Raw genomic sequence first — 8,215 nt, forward strand, 5'->3', positions numbered from 1 at the left:
TCATGTCTTATGTTCATTTCATTTCAGTTGCTCTAACTCTTTTCTTTTGCTAATCATCTGAATGTTTCTTTCAGGTTTTCTGTTGTTGAATTTCCCAGGAAATCTTTTTTTTTTTTTTCTCAAAGAGCTAGCTTTTGCACTAATACATTGTATTTCTTCCTATTTTTAATTCATTGCTTTTTGCTTTAATATTCATTGTGCTTTGTTCTTTATATTCTTAGGGCATATTTTAATATTTATTAAAAGAATAGTTCAATGTATTTCCTTTCAGCATATGAGATTGTAAATTTACCATTTAACATTGTCATATTTGATAAGTTTGACTATTGTTCTCATATTGCAGGCTCATGAAAAATGTGTTTTGCGGGTTTCACTCTTGCATTCTTTGAGCAATTCAAAATGACACTTTTTTAGGAATTTAGGTAACTTCTGTTTAACATCGTTTCCAGTTTACTAATTTGTAATGAAAGGATGTACTTTGTCTATTTAGAGCATTTTGGCTCACTGTAAAAATATTTTATATATCATTTAGTCTAACTTCCAAGTCAATGTGTGAGATTCTAATATAGTTGCCAATGAGCTTTTATCACCAATCACTTGCAGCTATGTGCCCTTCCCCCTCCTGTTACCTTATCTTTTTATAGAAGCACTCATCATCCTGAAATCTGTGTTTATTTTCCCTTGTCTGGTTAGAATGCATTTATCACATATGTATTATGCTTTAAAAATATATTCATTAATTTTACTTATATTTAAGATTTACTATGCAAATATCAGATTGTATGAAGTCTTCTCTGTGTTTCTATTTTTGTTTGATATTGTGTTTCCAGAATTATATTACATTTCTAGAATTCATCCATGTTGTTGTTTGTAGCTATAGCTTATTTATTATTACCACTGAAGATATTCCATCATGTTTACTATACCACAATTTATTTATCCACTCTCCTGTTGATGGATCTTTGGGTTGTTTCCAGCTTTTTGCCCTTATGAGCAGTACTGCTATGAAGATTCACAGGCATATCTCCTGGGGCACATGTGCTGGGTCTTAGGGTACATGAATGTTTAACTTCACAAGACCATTCTACAGTGTTTTCAAAGTAGTTGTACTAATTAATACTCCTATCAGCAATATATAAGAGTTTTATTTAGACTCCTTTGAGTTTTGCCAGTGTAGTGGTATAAAACGATCTCTCTTTGTGGTCTTAACATTTACATTATTACTAATAAAGCTAAGATGAATGTTTCACATATTGAATGGCAATATCCACTTCTTCTCTAAAATTCCTATTCATGTTTTTTTGTCTATTTACTAATCAGATATATTTATCTTTTTATTTGTAGGAGCTCTTTATATATTCTAAGTTCTAATCTTTGCCTGTTATATGGTTGAAAATATCTTCTTCTAGTTTCTGGCTTATCTCTTTAATTTTTTAATTGTGCTTTAATGGATACAGGTTTTTAATTTTCAAGATCAAATGTCTGGGGACTCATCAGTGATACTTCATAATACAGGACTCCTCATTTCTCTAAATCAGCAGTCCCCAACCTTTTTGGCACCAGGGACCTGTTTCATGGAAGACAATGTTTCCACGGGGTGGTGGGGGGATGATTCAGGCAGTAATGTGAGTGATGGGGCCTATGGTTTTGGCGGTAACACAATCAATGGGGAGTGATGGGGAACAGCAGATGAAGCTTTGTTCACTCACCCGCCACTCACCTCCTGCTGTGCAGCCTGGTTCCTAACAGGCCATGGACCAGTACCAGGGGTTGGGGACCCTTGCTCTAAATGACATCTGTTCCATCAATGTGAACCTGGTGAACCTGGTGTAGGCAGGTGTAGGGCAGTCCTCCCTCAGCACCTGTCCAAATACATGTATGACATCCTTTGTCATAAACTAGTATCACTCAGTGTTTCCTCCATATGACTGTGAAATCCTTGAGAATGGAAGTTTGTAATTTCCTCATCTGTATATTGGAATAAAAATAGTTCCTCTCTCCCAAGTTTGCCCTGAAAATCAAATTGGCAATAAACATATTATGTTGGTTTGTTTCATTAAGTTGTATTAAAATGTTATATCACTCTTAGACTATAATATTCTAACACTTTCAGATTGGTCCAACCAGGACACAGGTACATGGAGACTATGGAATCTATACTTTGCCCATTAGGTACCTCATAGTTCAAACAACATAAGAGTGTCTTCATGACATCCTGGTAGGCATAGCCTGTATTGTTTCAACCTAAATAAACCAATCCTTTCTTCCCCCCTCAAATGGAACACTGCTATGATTTGCCCTCCTTCCATAAAAAGTGGAGGAGAGAAAGAAATCTGATGGAAAACTTGAGTCCCAGGATGCCAGTAAAGCCAGGGTGTTTGCAAGGCAGGCATTTCTTTGTGCATTCCCCACCCCAGCACCAGTGAGAGCTTTACCCCGAGTCACACTCTCACCTTATTCTCCTTGTGACCTGGGGTCAGGTAGGAACAGGGCAGAAGAGAGCCACACTAACAGGCCTCTGTGGTAATGGGAATCTCAAACATCACCTTTGTACCAGACTCTAATCAAACTGGCGGTGGATTGTTGCCTCAGACCAAAGGAACAGAGATAACAAGGAGTGAGGGGAGGCAGGATATATCAAGCAAGCACTCCCGGCAGAGGTGACTTTGTCAAAAAGCCTTTGCATGAACAGGAATCATTGTGGCATGTCACTGCCACCTGGAAATATCTATTCAGAAACCTTTTCTTGATCTCTCACTTTTCCTTTCCCTTGTCATTCATTATTTTATTTCCCTTTAGGTTTGATTAAATACCCTGCTCTGTTACCAGAACAAAATGAATGATTCAAGTATACAAGGACCCAAATTAATCTCTCTTGACCTTTCTAATATGAAATGTAATTTTTCATGGCTGTAAAAAAAGAGAACTTTGTACAAACTGAGGTTAAGCATGATTGAAGAATTCCTGTGTAACATGAAAATATCCTGCATGTTATTTTCCTGGTTAAAGGTTTATAACATTGGAAAATACTGTTACAGACATTTTTTTTAAGTTCTTTTTTAAAAGTGATTTTGGAACCATTAGGGTTTGGAAGAGGGAGAAGTAATGCACACACACACACAAACACACACGCAGAGTCTCTATATCTAAAATGGAAGTTGATGTTTTATTTTTAATTCCTTGTGTATACATTTTCACCACTAGAGCAATGCTGGGAGTCAGAGCAGCTACAGCTATGGGTTTTACATACTTGGTTAATTAGCAATTCTTACCAAACCAAGTGTATCATTTCTCTTTAGAATCCTACATAGCCTCGATTAGACATATTTACGGGAAAAGTCAATGGATAAGACATTAGAGGCCAACCTCAAAGTCAGAATAGAGCAACCGTAGACCTTAGAGAAGTGCTTTATTAGCCAAGAATTGGTTGGTTATTGATCCTGGTCTGTTTCTCTGGTCACAATAGCACTTACCCTAATTTTTCTAGTGTAAATATAAGTAAATTTGAATGGGTGTTGTTGAAAACAATCTGTAAATCTACATTTTGTGGTTTGGATTGTAATTGTAGTTACTGGAAGGTTCAATATCTGGGGCATGTTGAGGAGACAAGGCTGTGGCCTGGCACCCTGCTCTCTGCAAATACCTCCTGAAGCACTTTCTCTAGGGCTATTAGAGCAACTCTGGCTCTCTCTGCTCAGAAAACGCAGAAACCACATGGGTACTCAGCCGAAAAGGAAAGCACCTGGGGGCAAGGGATGAGCCTTTTCAGAAGAAATGTTGTGCATTTAACTTAAACTTCTTTCTCTCTCTCTCTCTCTCTCTCTCTTTTTTTCCCCTGAGGTCAACCAAGCAATTAAGGAAGAAAGATATGAACAGTTTTCCTGTTTTCCTGAAGGTAAACAATAATAAATTCACATTTGTTGCAACATTATCATTCCTCGTGACTTTAAGCTTCCTTTCCTTTCCTTTGTCTGTCCTTCCACATCTTAGATTTGATATTAGAGACTTTTCAACTCACACTGTATTGTGATCACAACCTAAGTTCTTCTCATGATACTGGGAAACACCTCCCCTAGAAAATGTTACCGGGCTAATGAGGGTTAATGGGGATTTTATTTCACTGGGATGTTGCCAAGACATTTTGAGTTGACGGGAGTTGGGGTGGGAAATGGCTTCACTGATGATGAAACCAGCACAAAGAAAGCATTGAAGAAATCCCACTGTTGGAATACCATGTTTGAAATAGAAATTTTGTAAGTTCAGTTGTTTGTCTGGGGTTACTAGTGCTTGAGATCTCATCATTTTCATTCTTTCCAAAAAAACCTCTGTACCTTTAACTTACATTGAGAGGATACAAGAAAATTATTTCTACAAAAGGAAAAAAATGAACGTGTGAAAAAATAAAACAAATTGAAATGTGTGAGCAACTCATGCACATACTCCACATGATAACAGAAATCTCCAGAAGAGACACAGAGTGATGGAGGTGGATCTTATGAATCTTACATGGCAGCCAGTGATCTACTTTCTGGTTGGAAAACAGTTATCCACTTGTGTTAAGTAAGAGTCATTTGGGCTTACTGGAGGCAATTAATTTAACGGCAAGCAATGTTCTCTTTTAATAGTCACTTCTGTTTTGGAGCTGTTATCTCTAGCTTCAGTTCCTCCCCATCCTTTCAGTCCCAGCCATAATGAATTAATTGCAAGTCCTAGCACTTGTATTTTCAGTTCATGCCTTAGTGCCTTCCACATACTGTTCCCTACACCAGTACATCATCTTCTCTTCCTTTTCTACCTAGCAATTCTTTGTATTCCAGAGACTCTGACCAAGTGTTACTTCTTCTGGAAAGCTCTTTATGACCACCACCCCCTATTCTATATTCATTTAGGAACATATTCTGAAATGACACAGGACAATAGCATCTTTTTTTTTTATCTATCCCAAAACTGATATTTTATTTTATTTATTTTTTATTGAAGTATGGTTGATTTACAATGTTGTGTTAATTTCTGCTGTACAGCAAAGTGACTCAGATATATATATATAGATATATGTATATGTATATATGTACATATATATTCATTTTTATATTAGTTTCCATTATGGTTTATACCAGGACCCGGAATATAGTTCCCTGTGCTATACAGTAGGATTTTTTGTCTAACCATTCTATTGAGGTTCCTCAGAAAACTAAAAATAGAATTACCATATGATCCCACAATCCCATCCTGGGTGTATATATTGAAAAAAACTATAATTCAAAAAGATATATAAAAATAGCATCTTAATGATTCCACCTAAATTGTGAGCTCTCTGGAAACAGGGAGTAAGTGTTAATTTTTCTGTCTGTAGAAAATAACTCCCATAGTGTTTGGCATACAATCACTGAGGTCAATGAGTACTGACAGATAAACAAATGAATGACTCCCTGTCTCTTGCTAAGCCTAGGCAATTCCACATGACTAAGGCAGAATTTGAAACTCAAATGCAAATATAAGGGTCAGGTAAATGACTTAAATCAGTCAAGTGACCCAGGAGTAACATTTATCTTACCATAGCAAATGGAAATATATAACCAAGTTTGCTGGGCCTTCTCTTTTTTAAGATAAGCTAGAAATTTGTATTTTTATTTATGCTATTTTATATGGCCCATATTCTCCCAGATTAAAAACAAAAAAACAAAAAAACAAAAACCTCCTCAAGAAAATCCTGTAGTATTGTAGTATTAACCATGGTTCTCTGTATTTCTTTATCCATCAAGGTAAGACCTCAGAACCATCAGTAGACAATCACATGGACCAGATGGGGAGCCTTCAGGACCAAGAACTAAATGTTCTTATAGAGTTGGCTAATTTGGAGTCAGCTACTTAGCCTGGGAACTCCTTTTTCCTAAAAGATAGTTTATGGAATCAGGACAATGTAATGCCCAATGTTCAGAACAGCCTTCATTGGCAGTCAGAATCTGGGAATCCATTATCAGTAACATCATGATGAGGCAAAGAGAACTAGAGAGATAGGGGTACATGATGCACTCATTATTAGAGAGGTGTGTCCATGAGAGAGATTTACTTGAAGACCATGTGATTGTCTGTTTCTATGGAATCTACCCCAAAGCTACTAGAATTAATAAGTGAGTTTGGCAAAGTCACAGGATACGAGATCCACATACAAAAATCAATTGTATTTTTACACATGGGCAACCAAGACTTGAAATAAAAAAATACACTTTACAATATCAGCAAAAATATGAAATACTTAGGGGTAAATATGAAAAAAAAAGATATATAAGACCTGAAAACCGAAATATATTGCTGTGAGAAACTAAAGAAGACCTAAATAAAAGAAAATATATACCATATCCATGGGCCAAGGACTCAAGATTGTTAAGATATCAGTTCTTTGGAAGTTGATCTTTTTAAAACAAGAGTTTTATTGAGATATAATCCAAGTACCATATTATTCACCCATTTAAAGTGTAGAATTAAATGGTTTTTAATGCACTGACAGAATTATGCAGTCATCACCACAATCTAATTTTAAAATATTTTGTCCCACGAAAAGAAACCTTGTACTCACTATCAATCACCCCTTTTTCCCCTCCAAATCCTTGGCTCTACAAAACTACTTTCTGTCTCTATAAATTTGCTTATTCTGGACATTTCATAAAAATTGAATTATACAATATGTGGTTCTGTGTGAATGGCTTTTTGCACTTATCATCTGTTGACCTAAAACAAATAGACTGTCAGATATTTCTCCAGCAAAAAACGGATCAGAAGAGAATTGCAGTTTGGGGTATTAACCATGGTGAGACATGCAAATCCCAGCCCAGCAAGAGAATGGGAGCACTTTTACAGGGGGGGAAAAGGAAATTGGGAAGGTTATGGTAAACACAAAGTTTATGTTTTTTTTATTGGCTGAGTCCTTGCCAGGACGGAGGAGGAGTCTTTCTTATTTTGGAGGATCCTCTGCTGTCTTCAGAGTGTGAGAACTCCCCCTTCAGGTCTCCCAGTTCTATTTAATTGAGGTTTCTGTTTATTAATATTTTAAACGATTTCAAGATTCATCTACACTGTAGCATGTATCAGTGCATAATTACTTTCATTGCCAAATAGTATTCCATTGTATGAATATGCCACCTTTTATTTATCTCCCTAAATTTATCTTGGATTCAACACAATCTAAGTGAAAATGCCAGTTTTGTTTGTGGAAATTGGACCTACAATATCTAAAACAACCTTAAAAAGAAGAATAAAGTTGGAAGACTGTAATTACCTGATTTCAAGACTTATTACAAAGGTCTAATTATCAAGACAATGTAGAACTGACATCAATATTTTTGACAAATAGATCAATAGAAAAGAGCAGAGAGTCCAGAAATAGACCCACACATATATGAACAACAAATTTTTAACTAACATGCAAAAGCATTTAATTGGTGAAAAGATATCTTTTCAAAAAATAGTGCTGAAAAAATTGGATAGCCATGTGAAAAATAGAAAAGCAAAAAAAAAAAAAAACACAAAAGAATCTCACTTCAAGCCTTTTTTCATACTATTTACAAAAATTAACTCAAAATGGACCATAGATACAAAGATAAAACATAGAACTATACAATTTAGAGTAAACATAAGAAAATTCTGGGGTTAATCTTAGGTTAGGTTGTATTTAGGTACAACATTAAAGTACAATCTATGAAAGAAAAATAATCGGTAAATTGAACTTCATCAAAAGTAAAAATGCATGCTCTTTAAAACACATTTTTTAGAAGAATGAAATGAAAAACCATAGACTTGGAGATAATATTTGCAATTTATATCTGATAAAGGACTTATATCCAAGGTGTATAAAGAACTCTCAAAATATAATAAGAAAACAAACAACCCAATAAAAATGGGCAAAAGAGGGCTTCCCTGGTGGCGCAGTGGTTGAGAGTCCGCCTGCCGATGCAGGGGACACGGGTTCGTGCCCCGGTCCGGGAAGATCCCACATGCCGCGGAGCGGCTGGGCCTGTGAGCCATGGCCGCTGGGCCTGTGCGTCCGGAGCCTGTGCTCCGCAACGGGAGAGGCCACAACAGTGAGAGGCCCACATACCGCAAAAAAAAAAAAAAAAAAAAAAAATGGGCAAAAGACTTGAACAGACATTTTATCAAAGGAGATATAAAGATAACACATAAGCACATGAAAAAACTGCTCAACATCACTAGTCATTAG

Source organism: Mesoplodon bidens, assembly GCF_964165515.1.
Source record: "Mesoplodon bidens genome assembly, chromosome: 3".
Taxonomy (NCBI): Eukaryota; Metazoa; Chordata; class Mammalia; order Artiodactyla; family Ziphiidae; genus Mesoplodon; species Mesoplodon bidens.